We start from the raw sequence: 17,809 nt of genomic DNA, 5'->3' as shown, positions 1-17,809 counted from the left end.
CCCTAACTTACTGGGTTGCGACTTTTCTCGTTGAATTCGAATAGTCAAGCACCCTTCTAAATGATTTTGAGTTTTCAAAACTTAAACAATTATTTCGAGATTTCAAAACATAGTGTCCTAACTTACTGGATATGGCGTTTTGTTGTTTCGAGATAGAAATTTTCGAAAGACGAGCTTAGTTTCGAAGGTTTTAAAATGTTGCGTCCTAACTTACTGGATGTGATGTTTTGACTCGTTTGAAATAAGTGATCCTTAATTTCCAAAATTGAGACATTCTAATTAAAAGAGGTTGGTATTTTAAAACTTTCAAATTTTCGACATTAAAGACACTTGATAATTAATTAGGTACCAATTTTTGGGCGTTACGAGGGTGCTAACCCTTCCTCGTAGGTAACCGACTCCCGAATCCATTTTCTCGACTTTTGTAGACCAAAATTAATGTTTTAAAACAAAACATTTTATAAGGTGATCCAATCACACCTAAAAAGATTGGTGGCAACTCCCGTTTTCATTTTTCTTAAAGTCGATTCCTATTTTCCAAAACTCGATTTAAAAATGGTTTCGACAGCTTGGCGACTCCATTGGGGACTAATAAGAGAGTCAAGCCGTGTAATTGATTATATCTTGTCTTAATGTCAGAAATTAAAAATTTTAAAATTTAATCCTCTTTGCATTACATGTGTTTGTATTATTGCATGCTATATTCTGATACGCATTGCATTTGCATGACCGTTGTGGTCACACCCTTAAGTGGGAGTGAGAAGCTACGCCTTCGTGAGGTTTTCGCCTCTGTACAGAATAGTGGATCACTTTCGGGATACATCCGTACCTATGGTTTCGTGAGATTTTAATCTCCGTGTAGCCATAGGAAAATGTATTACCCTGAACTGAACTCGATTCAAATGAGCCTATAATGGGTGAGGATCGAGGAATCTACTGGTTCGGGTACCTCAAACTTTAGAAACAAACCACATATAGAAAAACTGTAAGAGCTCAATATAGATAAAATTATACTTAGGTTATCTTTGTGTTTATTAATATCATATGATACTGAATGTTTTCTTTCTTTTGTGCATGTCATTTTGCATTTAAAAGGTATTGATTCACGGTCAGTTTCTAAGTTAGAAAGTTTTATTATGGAGGACGGACTTCTTGATAGAATGGAGGGCAACGTTAACGTCTATAAATGGTCAAAGGAAATGCTGAAGGATACACATCAGAATTATGGGGTTACACTCGCATCAGCGTGGCGCAAAATAATCTCCAGGAGTTAAAGGAAATATGGGATCAATGTGGTAATGAAGCTAAGCAGTTGTTCTACAATAACTAAGGGGACTTGCAGTATTTGCTTGACAGGAGGATAGATGAGCAATTCAAAGTGAGTGTGGGAGTATTGATGGACACTTCTACCATTATATCATTTCTCTTTCATATGAAGACGGTTGCCATGTGGATGGTAAGGGTATTAGAAGGAAAGTGATTGATAGAGTGCATGAGACCTACAAAAATGAGTTGGATGGAAAGAATTTTGCCTATGATGGTAAAAAGCTCGTTTACTATAGGACCGCTACCAAACAACAAGCTTGAGTTTATTGTTGTACTTATCAGAAACAATGGAAATGCAAGCCCCGATGGCCTGGATAGCTCAAGTAAGCGTGAAAGAAAGCGATTAAAAAAGACCGTATCATACAAAGACCTTTAGAGATTAGCTATGCTGCGAAGGTACCGAGGCAGGATGCTCTACGTGGGTAGAAATTTGAAAGCTCTCAAGAAACATTGAGGATATAGGATATTATTTTAAGGTAGCACACTGCAGAACGGGATACCTACCTGTTCGCTAATCTATCTCAAAATAATCAGAACAACTTTACAAGTATTGGAGGAGGTGCCCTTAGTTGCACAGATTACCCCACAGGTGAGGTCGTAGCTCAAACTCAGGAGGCAGTTGATTATTTACAAACATTGGCGGCACAAGCTAACATATTAAGCACCAATATGAGCTACAATCTTATCGTGGCCAAGAGTTTGTTTTGTTGTTAAAACTTTAGGCATTAGGGCGAAAGCGTATTTGTAATCCATTTATATGTAAAGATATTCTTTTTCTAAATAAAGTTTTCTAAATGAGATTGAATCGAGATCGATACCTTTTGCATTCACTTGCATCTTATAGCATTTCATTGTATCATTTGCATTCAAAATTATAAAAAGACCTTAATTAGTTAAAGTTATTAAAAAGAGAAAGAAAAAGAGAGAGAGAGAAAAGGGTCACGGCTGAGTGAAAAAGAAGTTGATTGGGAATTAACGATGTTCCCTTACATATCCCCGACTTTTGTGTCAGGAGGGACAGCTTACCCGGAGAAGGGGGTGTTTGGAAATGAAAATCATCCCATCAATGTCATACATGAGGAAGGGACTGAACAAAGAAACCTTGAGGGCATTCGCCCTTACGAACCGGGAAGTTCTTTAAACAATTGGACTGCAGAAGAACTTCCTGTAATCTTTAGGAATTTTACGGAGTAATATTCAGAACACTCTTGTTGCTCTAAAGCCTAGGAGTAATGAGATTTCTTTTGAGAAGTGGGCTTATGTTCAGACATTTTTATTTTCAATAAGACATACTTCTATTATTTATCCTTGTAAATATTCTTTCATTCTGATTCTTTTGACCTTTGACATTCTTTATAAATTTTCATTTCATGTAAATAGTCATTCTTGAATTCATTTATTCCTTGTATATTATTTTGTGTGCCTATCATAGATCCCTAGATATCAATGACACGGGCAACGATACTACAGATTCAGAGTTCCTTTTGAGTGCGATATGTGTTTAGAGGAATCTCAGTACTTTGAAGGTAACAGAAATTGTGACTTGTTTCTGAATTTGTTGAAAATGGTTTTTACCCCATGAAGTGGTGGTAGGAAATATAGCCTTAGAGGAAGGAAAGATTGCGAAATTGGAATTAGCTGAGGAGACAAAACAAGACCTTGTTGAGACTATTATGGGAATTCAAAAATGTGGTCCAAAGACGCATGTAGGAGGATTTGCAATCGCCAAGATAAACATGAGGTTTTGGGGCATTTTTAGTCCACCATGGAAAGAGATCGCATCAGTTGTACAATGAATGCCAAATTTAAAGGAGTCAAGACTTATGGGGCATATATGTTATGGGCCCGAGCTCGTCAAAAGTTTCAAGCTGACAATGACGCATTTTTTTGGACGTCAACTACTCTATTAAGAGGGGGGAAATAGCTTCATATGCCAATATTACAAAGTCAAAAGTCATCCATTTCAAAAAAAAATTATATAACTGCACAATGCCAAAAGTTTGCAGTCTTTTCAAAGATAGTGCGCCATACCACAGTACAACAAAAGTTGCCAAAAGAAAAGAAAAAGAAGAAAACAACAAATTACAGAAGATGATCAAGACTGGTAAAAATTGGCATAAGAAACTACCGCCTACTCTCTATGCTTACGCTGGGGCAAACACCTTCAATTCCAGTTGTTCCAAAGGTTCCAATCATCATCCTTGGAATGGGTGCATTGTTTGGCTTTCCTGAGCAGTCTGATGTGCCGTCAATGGTTAGCTCCAGTCGGTGGCCATTGATTTCCAGCTCTGGGGCATCAAGCCGTACGTAGTCTCTGAAGCTTAAAATGATAGATTCTTTCTTCAAAACTAGTTTATGATAAAGTGGATGACGGTATCACGAAGGAAGCTCTCTTAGACTTCTATACAAGTTCAGGGAAGAGGAAACCTGATCAAAACATTATTTTCAGGGATGGGGTTAGCGAGTCTCAATTCAATCAAGTTTTGATCAAGTTATTGAGGCTTGCAAGCTCCTTGACGAGAAGTGGAACCCTAAAGATTGTGGTTATTGTTGTACGAAAAACCATCATACCAAGTTTTTTCAGCAGGGATTTCCTGACAATGTGCTACATGGTACTGTCATTGACAACAAAGTATGTCATCCAAAGAACAATGATTTTTACCTTGGTACCCATGCTGAAATGATTGGAATCACGAGACAGACCCACTATCATGTTCTCTTAGACCAGGCTGGGTTTCGGCTGATAATCTGTAAGAGTTTGTTCATTCTCTATCCTATATGTATCACCATAGCCATATTTTTTGTGGCTCCTATTTGCTACGCTCATTTGGCAGCTTAAAAGTTGGGGGAAATTTATGAAGATTAGGGATGCTTCAGAAACATCATCGAGTCATGGTGGGATGTATGCTCCAAGAGTAATCTCTGTACCTCAGCTTTCCAGGTTAAAGGATAAAGTCAGCAACTTCATTCTTGTCTGCTGAGAATAATTGAACCATCTTTTTGTAGGGTTTGACAAACAACAGCCAGGGCTGCTGCTGGGGCAATCCCTTTCTCATGGGTTTATGAATCAAGATTTTTCCTCCAAGCTTTGATGGAGTCAAGAATTGAATACCTCTAGTAAACTTAACTTGGAAGTATTCATCCTAAGCAAATGTACCAAGAATGGATGACACAGACTTATGACAAAGAAGGTTCATCCAAAAGAATTTCATAAAGGAAACCTTGTGTTGAAAGGGGTCCTTCCAGCAAAAGGTTGCCGAATTGGGAAGGGCCATATGTTGCGAAGAGGGATTTCTCTAGAGGTGCACTGATTTTGACAAGAAATGGATAGGAAGAATTTATCTGGTCCTATGAATTCAGACTCAGTCAAAAAATACTGTCTAAAGAAGAGGAGAATTCAGGGTGAAAACCCGCAAAGGACGCCTTGAGTTTTCGAAAAAAAATGGAGATGCCGAGGTGAAAATCCGCAAAGGGCTCCTTGAGACCAAAGGGGTTTTGAGTTGAAAACCCGAAAGGGCAGCTCAAATTTAGAAAGTCATGCAGTGACCTTGTTATACTGGATTCGACAAGAAGTGAAGTATGTTATATATCGAGGCATCAACAAAGTACTTTGGGTCTTCTAAACACAGGTTAAACTAAAAAAGGTCTTCATGGAGTTGGTGTATAGACGCTCAAGCGGCGATATCTAGGGCATCTAAACTTTTGTCCTGTTTGCTATCTTTAGATTCTCTTTCTTCTCAAAGATAAGCTATCAGATTAATTTCCTTTGTATTTTTGACAAATTCATTATCCCCTGGATCTATTTATTCGTCCTCCATTATTCATAAAGTGTGTTGCATAGAAATAATGATCGATGAACTAAATATCTTTACAAACAAAGTTTTGCATATTACTCTGGAAATTTCTAGATAATACAAGAAACTGAAATAGGACAATTGTTTAAGGAATTCATATATTTGAGGGTCAGATGTACTCGGGGAAACTGAAATTTCTTCTTCAGTCTAAATGATGATTGGATAATTCAAATGATTCGATCCTAAGAGAGGATCATTTCACAAGCATCTCCAGCAGGGTCACAACATTCAGAGAATGGTACAATAGGACCAAGTGGATTCAAAGCATACGAGCAGAGTATGATTGATACATCAAAAAATATAAAGATAAAACTTCGATGAGGGAATAAGTGATGACGTCCGAAATAGGGGTCATATCCATAAAATTTTGCCTTATAACATGTCTAATTAGAAGAATTTGACTCACTTCGATCATAGCATCCTAATTATTAAGCATGAACTCATACGCATTCTACAGGTTATGTCTTTTATGGGACAATGTAGATCAGAGAAATAAGATTTGGCATCCCTGTGTTTATAGGGAACAGATCGAAGATAGCAGATCTGACACTCCTGTGCTTAAAGCGAAGCAGATCGAAGATTTCAGCATAGCATCCCTGTGTTTATAGGGAACAAGTTGAAGATAGCAGATTTGGCATCCCTGTGTTTATAAGGAACAAATCGAAGATAGCAGATCTGACATTCCTGTGATTACAGCGAAGCAGATCGAAGATTTCAGCATGGCATCCCTGTGTTTATGGGGAACAAGTTGAAGATAGCAGATTTGGCATCCCTGTGTTTATAGGGAACAAATCGAAGATAGCAGATCTGACATTCCTATGCTTATAGCAAAGCAGATCGAAGATTTTAGCATGGCATCCCTGTGTTTATAGGGAACAAGTTGAAGATAGCAGATTTGGCATCCCTGTGTTTATAGGGAAAAAATCAAAGATAGCAGATCTAACACTCTTGTTATTACAGGGAAACAGATCGAAGATTTCAGCATGGCATCCCTGTGTTTATAGGGAACAAGTTGAAAATAGCAGATTTGGCATCCCTGTGTTTATAGGGAATAAATCGAAGATAGCAGGTCTGACATTCCTGTGATTACAGCGAAGCAGATCAAAGATTTCAGCATGGCATCCCTGTGTTTATAGGGAACAAGTTGAAGATAGTAGATTTGGCATCCCTGTGTTTATAAGGAACAAATCGAAGATAGCAGATCTGACATTCCTGTGATTACAGCGAAACAGGTCGAAGATTTCAGCATGGCATCCCTGTGTTTATGGGGAACAAGTTGAAGATAGTAGATTTGGCATCCCTGTGTTTATAGGGAACAAATCGAAGATAGCAGATCTGACATTCCTATGCTTATAGCAAAGCAGATCGAAGATTTCAGCATGGCATCCCTGTGTTTATAGGGAACAAGTTGAAGATAGCAAATTTGGCATCGTTGTGTTTATAGGGAACAAATCGAAGATAACAGATCTGGCATCTCCATTTCGACGAAGAACAGATACATAGCAGATCTAACCTTCAGATGATTTTATTGAAGCAGATCCAAGATGATTTGGCATCCTTGTGTTTACAAGGAGCAAATTAAAGACACAGCAGATTTGGCTTTCACGTGTTTACGCTGAAGCAAATCTAAGATGGTTTGGCATCTCTGTATTGCCAGAAAACAAATCGAAGAAGCAGATTTGGCATTTCTGTGTTCGAGGGAGAGCAGATCGAAGATATCAACATGACAATCTTGAGTTTGCAAGGAGCAGATTGAGGACCATGAAGTCTGAAGCTGATGAGACGGGGAAAAATGGGTCATTTTATAGTCTTTGCTCTATTCTTGTTACACTACAATGAGCAAAGAGGGGCAACTGTAATAACCCATTTTTGCCCGGCCCATTTCAGTATTTAAAATAATAAACCCCTAAAAAATAAAAATAAAACAAAGTCCAAGTCCAGTACAAAATTACAAACATATAATTTGGCCCAATCGGAATGGCCCATTACTTGAAAAGATTTAAGGTCCATCTATAAGCTTGACTCATATGGAAATATAATCTTTAAGCATATGCAATCTTAATATGATATGCAATCTTAGATATGATACAATCTTAGATATGATATGCAATCTTAGATATGATATGCAATCTTGAAGATATGATCTTGTAATCTTGGAGATTTAATTTGTAGATATCCTTTAATCTTAATCGTTGATGTAATTGATCTGTACCGTTGGATTTGGAGAGGCTCAACTATAAATAGAGGCCTCTCCCTTCATTGTAAATCACTTGAGTTTCGGGAAGCAATAAGAATTCTTGAGAGCATTCACTCAAATTTCTCTCCCTCTTGCGTTCTTACTCTCTGTGGTTTGTTCTTATTTTATTCTTTGTCTATCTTAGTTTTTCAACCCTTTTTTTTATTTTAATTTCTTCATTTTTCGAATATGTATATTTATTCCTATCTTTTATACATTTGATTATGTATTTTATATATTATAATATTTAACCTTTTTATATAGTTTATTTTCAAATATATATTTTCTATGCATGTATATATATTATATTATCATTTCATGTATTTTGAACTACTGCATTATATTTTTATAATTTGTAAATGTTCTATTTATTCATTTTTTTAGTGTATGTCATCTATCTTATTTGTGCATAGTTTCATTTTTTTATATGCTATGTTTAATTATTTCTTTTATGTGCTATTTTATGATATATATTGTTGTATAATTTTTGCATGTATTATGTTTTTCTTTTAGTTTACTCATGTTTTTATTTGTTTATTATCTTATATTTACCCTAGTATGATTTTTTTTCATTAAACATATGTTCATGTTATTTAGTTTCGTCTTAATGATATTATTTATGTTTGTATGAAAATGTTAGAATATTTTGTACATCTATGCTTCATGATGCATTAATATGTCATCCTAAGAATATTTTGTACATCTATGCTTCATGATGCATTAATATGTCATCCTAAAACGTCATTTAAAATAATATTCCAAGGTTTTTTTTTAAAAAAAATAAAAGGCAATGCTTGATGTATGGAAACTTCGAGAAAGGTGGTGCCCTAACTTACTGGGTTGCGACTTTTCTCGTTGAATTCGAATAGTCAAGCACCCTTCTAAGTGATTTTGAGTTTTCAAAACTTAAACAATTATTTCGAGATTTCGAAACATAGTGTCCTAACTTACTGGATATGGTGTTTTGTTGTTTCGAGATAGAAATTTTTGAAAAACGAGCTTAGTTTCGAAGGTTTTAAAATGTTGCGTCCTAACTTACTGGATGTGATGTTTTAACTCGTTTGAAATAAGTGAGCCTTAATTTTCAAAATTGAGACATTCTAATTAAAAGAGGTTTGCATCTTAAAACTTTCAAATTTCTGACATTAAAGACACTTGATAATCAATTAGGTACCAATTTTTGGGCATTACGAGGGTGCTAACCCTTCCTCGTACGTAACCGACTCCCGAATCTGTTTTCTCGACTTTCGTAGACCAAAATTAATGTTTTAAAACAAAACATTTTATAAGGTGATCCAATCACACCTAAAAAGATTGGTGGCCACTCCCGTTTTCATTTTTATTAAAGTCGATTCCCATTTTCCAAAACTCGATTTAAAAATGGTTTTGACAGATTCGATTCGCTTCAAATTCCATTTCACTCGATTCGAAAAAATTTCAAATCAAATTAGGATGATAAAATAGGAATCATCAACTCGATTAACTTAAAATTTTTTCATTCGATTCGATCGAACTCTCACCCCTACACATTATTGGCTGAAATTATGTTATGATTGATTGATTATATTGGCATTTTAGCATGGTGGATCCATTGGATATAGTTGGCATGCCATAGTACGTATGAGTACTCACCATATTAATATGTTATTTATGAGCAATGAGGCTCTAGGTGGACTAATTTGGAGTAGATAAGGGAGCGTTGATGTAACACCCCGAACCCGAGACCGACACCGGAGTCGAACACTAGGTGTTAGCAGACTTTAAACCCTTTATAAAAATATTTCTCAGACACTGCCAATCTGCGTACTAGTCGCTTTAAAAATCATATCTTGAGTTTCACAACTCAAAAATCAGTTTCGTGATTTTTCCCTAAAACTAGACTCATATGCTCATCTACATATTTTTTTCTAGAATTTTTGGTCGGGCCAATTAGTACAGTTTATTAGTCAAAGTCTCCCATGTTACAGGGATCGACTACACTGACCTTTGCGCATTACGACCTGGATATCTCCCTGCACAGAGCTTCAATACTGATGCCGTTTGTTTCTATAGAAACTAGACTCAGAGAGGAATCTATCCATATATGTTATGACTCCTAATTGTCTCTGGCTAATTTATAATGAATTTCCAAATTCGGAACAGGGAATCCAGAAACCGTTCTGGCCCTGTCTCACGAGAACCTGAATATCTCTTAACATAATGTCCATATGATCTTTTCGTTGCTTCTATATGAAAATAGACTCATCGAGCTTCGAATACATAATTTATTCATCAATTAATCCCACTCCTACTATTTTTAGTGATTTTTCAATCTCACGTCACTGCTGCTGCCAGCATCTGTTATGAAAGCAACTATGCCCATTTCGTGATTTCTCCTTGATCTAACTAGTGATTCGTCATACATATCAGAAATTATGATCATGACTAGCCATGCCAAAGGCTAATCATTGTCAAACATCCCCCTACTACACTATTGCCATATCATGAATTTTAACACCAAAATAATCAACCATGACATATGGCATAAAAATCGTATTACCAAGACTTACGACCCAACATTAGAACCAAATTCAACCGAACATTATGCCATTTTCGCATGGCTAAAAGTTTACATACCAAATTTCAACAAAACATATTAGCCTATACATGCCGAAATGTTCTCTTAGACCAACTAAGAAGAAAATACCAAAGGTTGCTAGCCGGTGTGATGACTTCGACGACGGCACGATCACGCAAAAAGAGACGAGTCCAAGAAACCTAGAATAGGTGACAAGCAAACACCGAATGAGTATATAACTCAGTAAGCCATAAGCATTCCACAACCATCCATTAATAAAATTATCACAACAGGAAACAATGAAATGAGGTTAAGTACTCCATCCATACCAAACTATACCATAGTTCCTTAAACCCTATGGTTCAATCTCATACCAAGTCCTACATTGGCCTTTCATACATCATTTTATTTTCGTTATAATCATACAATTAAACGAACTTTCACCTATTCCACAATGAACCTTATGTACGTGACTTCAACTATAATCGTCACATAGGTTCAAAACTTACCAAGCTCAACTCCAAATATAAACATAGCGCCTATTAGCCATGAACTCAAGGTACTTACCTTTTCCGCTGTCCAAAATTGACTCGGTAAAGTCGCACCCTTCATGTAAATAATTTATAGAAAATATATATTGAGTTCGCACACATAGTGCTTAATAATCAACCGCGCACACTTAGTGCCATGTACTTTAAACTCACACACTTAGTGCCATGCATTTCAAGTTCGCACACTTACCTTTTCCGCTGTCCAAAATCGACTCGGTAAAGTCGCACCCTTAATGTAAATAATTTATAGAAAATATATATTGGGTTCGCACACATAGTGCTCAATAATCAACCGCGCACACTTAGTGCCATGCACTTTAAACTCACACACTTAGTGCCATGCATTTCAAGTTCGCACACTTACCTTTTCCGCTGTCCAAAATCGACTCGGTAAAGTCGCACCCTTAATGTAAATAATTTATAGAAAATATATATTGGGTTCGCACACATAGTGCTTAATAATCAACCGCGCACACTTAGTGCCATGTACTTTAAACTCGCACACTTAGTGCTGTACAATTTAAACCCGCACACTTAGTGCCAATCTCATGACCGTGAACACTTATTGCCCGCACACTTAGTGCCGAAAACCAGCCACTCAATAGGCTTCACTTCCTTTTTACATTCGACAAATTTCATCTCTACTTACATATTCATTTGTATACATTTCATCTCATTAAACACAATGGTGTAGGTATTACGATCCTTTAATCAATACCAAAGATATGCTTAATGACTTACTTGTGTTGGGTAAGATGGTTCCAACTCGGCTACTCGATGATCTTTTCTTTGCCTTTGCTCGATTCTCCTCCTTTAACTCCTTGAGCTTAATCAATAAATCAACTAGTTTAACCGCCTTGCTAAATATTTACAATCCAATTACACATGCATATGTATGTTAGTATATTCGGCAATCACCCTTACTAATCACCCACTTGATCAATTATAGAGAATCAAAGTTAATATCACAATGTGTACCCTATATGGCCCATTATACATAATCAAATTTAACATATCTATATATTTACTCATATGGCCGAATATACCTAATCATACATACACCTAACCAAAAAATAATTTCTAAAATCTTTATATCATTTATACACTAGTAAAGCATCCTCTCCCTTTCCATCAATTTAGCACATGCATTACTCATTAACCTACAAAAATTATATTCGGCCTTAGCACACAACTTGCTAGCCGATTCTTCCCCATCTAGCAACCAATGCACATATGTGCTCACTCAAAAATGCTAAAAAAAAAGAGATTCAAGAATCATCAATCCACCATCACATGCATCATTAACAAGCTTCATATTTAGCATGCAATGGCATTAACACAAACTCCACCTAGGCCGAATCTTAACTCATCTTCATGCCTCATCACCACAACATCAAACATCAAAATACCAACCAAGAATGTAACATGCATGGCCGAATATCATCTCCATCATTTAACAAAGTTTGAACCATGGCTAGGTAGATTTCAAACTTACAACTTAAAATATACATGAATCTCAAAGAATAATATCAAACATACCTCAATCTAGTTACATGCATGGCCAAACTTCCTCCTAATTCTCTTCCAAACCAAACATGAAGCAAGAACTCCTTCCTCCTCCCTTAGAATTTTCGGTCAAAAGAGGATGAAAAAGGATGAACAAAATTTTTCTTTTCCTTTCTTTAGCTCACGACAATGGGGGGGAAACAACCACTCATTTTTTTTGTTTTTCCTTTATTTATTACCCATATTCCTTATTTTATTTTTTTCCTACATACCTCACTAGGCCAACATGTTCCCAACATGTTTCCACCCATAGCATGGCCAACCACTAGCTCAAATTTTGGGTAATTTGACATGCAAACCCATCATTTTCACAACATGCATTAATAGACCATTTTAAATTAGCCTATCATATTTTCACCATGTCTCATATCGATCCCTATTTAATAATTTCTCATGCAATTGGCAAAATTGGAGAATGAAACTTCCACATACTCATGTACACACATAATAAGCATAGAATATGGAAATAATTATTTTTATGACTCGGTTTTGTGGTCCCGAAACCACTTCCCGACTAGGGTCAATTTTGGGCTGTTACAACTCTCCCCCACTTAAGAAATTTTCGTCCCCGAAAATATTACCGGTAAATAGGTTTGGGTATCGTTCTTTCATCGAGCTCTCAGTTTCCCAAGTAGCTTCCTCGATCCCATGTTTGAGCCATAACACCTTCACTAACGGAACCCTTTTGTTTCGCAACTCCTTCACTTCACGAGCTAGGATACGTATCGGTTCTTCTTCGTAACTCATATCGGCTTGAATTTCAACCTCTGATGGGCTAATTATATGCGATGGATCAGATCGATAGCGTCGAAGCATCGAAACATGAAAGACGTCGTGAATCTTTTCAAGCTCAGGGGGCAAAATCAATCTATACGCAACCGGACCAACTCGTTCGGAGATCTCGTACGGCCCAATGAATCTCGGGCTCAACTTGCCCTTACGGCCAAACCTGAGTACCTTTTTCCAAGGCGAAACTTTAAGGAACACTTTATCTCCCACCTGATATTCAATGTCCTTTCGTTTCAAGTCCGCATACGATTTCTGACGATCTGTGGCTGCCTTCAGACTTTCACGGATTACCTTTACTTTCTGTTCGGCATCTTTAATCAAATCAACTCCGAAAATTTTACTTTCACCGAGCTCGGTCCAAAACAATGGTGTACGGCATTTACGACCGTACAAAGCCTCGTAAGGTGCCATCTTAATACTTGATTGAAAACTATTGTTGTAAGCGAATTCAATCAAAGGTACATACCGTTCCCATGAACCACTAAACTCAAGGATGCAGCATCTCAGCATATCCTCGAGTATCTGAATTATCCGCTCGGATTGACCATCGGTTTGGGGATGAAAAGCGGTGCTAAAATGCAGCTTGGTACCCAAAGCTTCTTGCAATTTCTTCCAAAATCGCGAGGTGAATCTCGGATCTCTATCCGACACGATAGAAATAGGTACTCCATGTAATCTCACAATCTGAGAAACATACAATTCGGCTAGTTTATCCAATGAAAAATCCGTACGCACGGGGATAAAGTGAGCCGACTTAGTCAGTCTATCAACAACAACCCAAATCGCATCCTTCTTACTTGTTGACAATGGTAGTCCGGACACAAAGTCCATTGAGACTCGATCCCATTTCCACTCGGGTATCATGATCGGCTGAAGTAATCCTGAAGGCACTTGATGTTCCGCTTTCACTTGTTGACATATTAAACATCTCGAAACAAAGTCGGAGATGTCCCGTTTCATACCATGCCACCAAAATCGACGTTTCAAATCGTTGTACATTTTCGTACTCCCCAGGTGAATTGACATTCAGCTACAATGGGCTTCGTTCAGAATCATCGAAATGAGTTCCGAATTTCTTGGAACACACAAACGACTTCTGAACCTCAAACAATCGTCCTCATCAATTTGAAATTCGGATTCCATATTCGTAATACATTCAGCCCGTTTTGCAACCAATTCATCGTCGACTTTCTGAGCTTCACGAATTTGATGAATCAATGATGGTTTGGCCTTTAATTCAGCTACTAACACATTGTCGGGTAGAACAGACAAGTGCACATTCATCGCTCGTAAAGCAAACAGCGATTTCCGGCTTAAGGCGTCCGCAACCACATTAGCCTTTCCCGGGTGGTAATCAATGACAAGCTCGTAATCTTTCAACAACTCAAGCCAATGTCTTTGTCGCAGATTTAAGTCTCTTTGAGTCATCAAATATTTGAGACTTTTGTGATCCGAAAATACATGGCACTTTTCGCCAAACAAATAATGTCGCCATATTTTCAAAGCAAATACGATGGCGGCTAGCTCGAGATCATGGGTTGGATAATTTCACTCGTGTGGCTTCAATTGTCTCGACGCATAGGCTACAACTCGACCTTCTTGCATCAATACGCAACCCAACCCGAGTAGGGATGCGTCACTATAAATGACAAACTCTTTGCCTGATTCGGGTTGCACTAAAATTGGAGCTTCAGTCAAATGAGTTTTCAGTTGATCGAAGCCTTTCTGACATTTCTCCGTCCATTCGAACTTAGCATCCTTTTGAAGTAGCTTCGTCATTGGTGTGGCTATCATCGAGAAACCTTTGACAAATCGTCGGTAATAACCGGCGAGTCCCAAAAAGCTCCGAACCTCAGTAATATTTCTCGGAGGTTTCCAGTTAAGTATGGCTGAGATTTTGTTCGGGTCAACTCGAATACCCGATGCGGATACCACATGACCCAAGAAGCTAACCTTTCTTAACCAGAACTCACACTTACTGAACTTAGCATATAACTTCTTATCCCGCAAAACTTGCAACACTAATCTCAAGTGTTCAGCATGTTCGATCTCATCTCTTGAATAGACCAAGATGTCATCAATGAACACAACTACGAACCGATCCAAATATGGTCTGAAGATCCGATTCATCAAATCCATAAATACTGCAGGGGCATTAGTGAGCCCAAACGGCATCACTAAGAACTCGTAGTGACCGTACCTCGTTCTGAAAGCAGTTTTGGGTATGTCCGAATCTTGAATTCGCAACTGATAATAGCCCGATCTCAAATCTATTTTTGAGAACACTGAGGCTCCCTTCAGTTGGTCGAACAAATCATCGATGCGCGGCAACGGATATTTGTTCTTTATCGTCACTTTATTCAGTTGACGATAGTCAATGCACAACCTCATGGTTCCGTCCTTCTTTTTCACGAACAATACTGGTGCACCCCAAGGTGAGAAACTTGGTCGAGCAAAACCTCTATCCGTCAATTCTTGCAACTGAGATTTTAACTCTTTTAACTCGGTTGGTGCCATACGATACGGAGCTATCGAAATCGGCGTAGTCCCAGGTACAAGCTCAATACCAAACTCTACCTCCCGAACAGGTGGTAAACCCGGTAATTCTTCAGGAAAAACATCCGGGTATTCACAAACCACCCGCACAGATTCGGGTTTCTTTTCTAATTCTTTATCATCAAGTACATACGCAAGGTATGCTTCGCACCCTTTTCTTACATATTTCTGGGCCAACATTGCTGATATTACAGCTGGCAACCCCTTCAAATCCGTAGACTCAACTCGGATTACCTCGTTATTTGCGCACCTCAAATCAATAGTCTTGCTTTTGCAATTCACAACCGCATCATGCGCGGTCAGCAAATCCAAACCAAGAATAACATCAAATTCATCAAACGGCAAAAGCATCAAGTCCGCCGGAAAACAAGAACCTCGAATTACTAGGGGACATCTCTTACACACTTTGTCGACAAGCACGTAACAACCCAAGGGATTTGACACCCGAATTACGAACTCAGTAGACTCAACAAGTAGAGTCTTACTGGATGCTAAGGTTTCACATACATATGAATGAGTAGAGCCAGGGTCAATCAATGCAATCACATTAGTATCAAAGAGAGTGAAGGTACCAGTGATGACGTCAGGGGAGGATGCCTCCTCTCGTGCGCGGATGGCATATGCTCTAGCAGGAGTGCGGTTCTCGGCTCGAACAACCGTATCAGAGGCCCCTCTCTGACTACCACCCCTACCTCCTAAAATTCTCGGTGGTCTACCTCTAGTTGTCACTCCACTAGGTCTTGCACCTTGAATCTTATTCTTCTCATCAAGCTCCGTGCAATCTCTAATGAAGTGGTCCTTCGAACCGCATCCGTAACAGGCCCTGTTAATAGACTTACCCCAACATTCACCTATGTGTCGTCTTCCACATTGGGGACATTCAGGTTTCTCTAGATGATTATTGCCCACACTAGCTACCGAAGTAGCTCGGGAGTCCGTCGATGGTCTTGCTCTGATGGAAATTCCCGCAGTCGTCCTCGACTTATTAGTGTCCTCCCTGAAGTTCTTTACGGCTGAGAACGGAGCTTTACCCGTCGATCTTTTACGGTAGTCTCTAGCTTCAAATTTTGCCTTCTTCTTCTCCTTTCCAAGTTCTTCCGCCTTGCAGGCTCGTTCGACTAGTGTTACGAATTCTTTTATTTCCAAAATACCCATTAGTAGCTTTAAATCTTCATTCAATCCTTCTTCGAATCTTTTGCACATAGCAACCTCATCAGCTACACACTCCCGGGCATACCTACTGAGTCTTACGAATTCATGTTCGTATTCAGATACTGTCATACGGCCTTGCTTGAGTTCCAAGAATTCCTTACGCTTTTGATCAATGAACCGTTGACTAATATATTTCTTTCGAAATTCCGTTTGAAAGAAGTCCCAAGTTACTCGTTCGTTTGGGACTATGGAAATCAGGGTCCTCCACCAATAGTAGGCTGAGTCCCACAACAAGGATATAGCACACTTTAGACATTCATCGGGTGTGCATGACAGTTCATCAAACACCCGAATGGTATTATCAAGCCAGAACTCGGCCCTTTCAGCATCATCAGTAACTATGGCCCTGAACTCCTCAGCCCCGCGCTTCCTAATCAAGTCTACAGGTGGCTTACTCAGCCTCACAGGATCAGTAACTGATGGCATTACTGGCTCCGGGGGTGGATTATTCAAATTCGGGAATTGTTGGACAGCCGGATTGGTTCGGGCATACTGCGCGACCCACTCATTCATCATGGTAAAGAAGGCTTGTTTAGCCCCCTCACCTTGATTATTCGCAGATGACTGAGGTTCAACAGGCGGTGTCCCTGGTGCAGGAGCAGCCGCTACACTTTCAATGTCATCCGCCAAGGTTCTCTCTACACCGGGATCCATTTACTAATCAAAACATAAATTTTAACCGTCAGAAGTCATCACACAGTTAAACATTAACATTCGGCATGTATAGCTAGACTCATACGTGCTATGGTAGTCCTAGAACCGACTAAACCATAGCTCTGATACCAATCAAATGTAACACCCCGAACCCGAGACCGACACTGGAGTCGAACACGAGGTGTTAGCAGACTTTAAACCCTTTATAAAAATATTTCTCAGACACTGCCAATCTGCGTACTAGTCGCTTTAAAATCATATCTTGAGTTTCACAACTCGAAAATCAGTTTCGTGATTTTTCCCTGAAACTAGACTCATATGCCCATCTACATATATTTTTCTAGAATTTTTGGTCGGGCCAATTAGTACAGTTTATTAGTCAAAGTCTCCCATGTTACAGGGATCGACTACACTGACCTTTGCGCATTACGACCTGGATATCTCCCTACACAGAGCTTCAATACTGATACCGTTTGTTTCTATAGAAACTAGACTCAGAGAGGAATCT

Source organism: Gossypium hirsutum, chromosome A06, assembly GCF_007990345.1.
Source record: "Gossypium hirsutum isolate 1008001.06 chromosome A06, Gossypium_hirsutum_v2.1, whole genome shotgun sequence".
In the NCBI taxonomy this organism is placed as follows: Eukaryota; Viridiplantae; Streptophyta; class Magnoliopsida; order Malvales; family Malvaceae; genus Gossypium; species Gossypium hirsutum.
Note: the sequence above shows the minus strand (reverse complement) of the source record.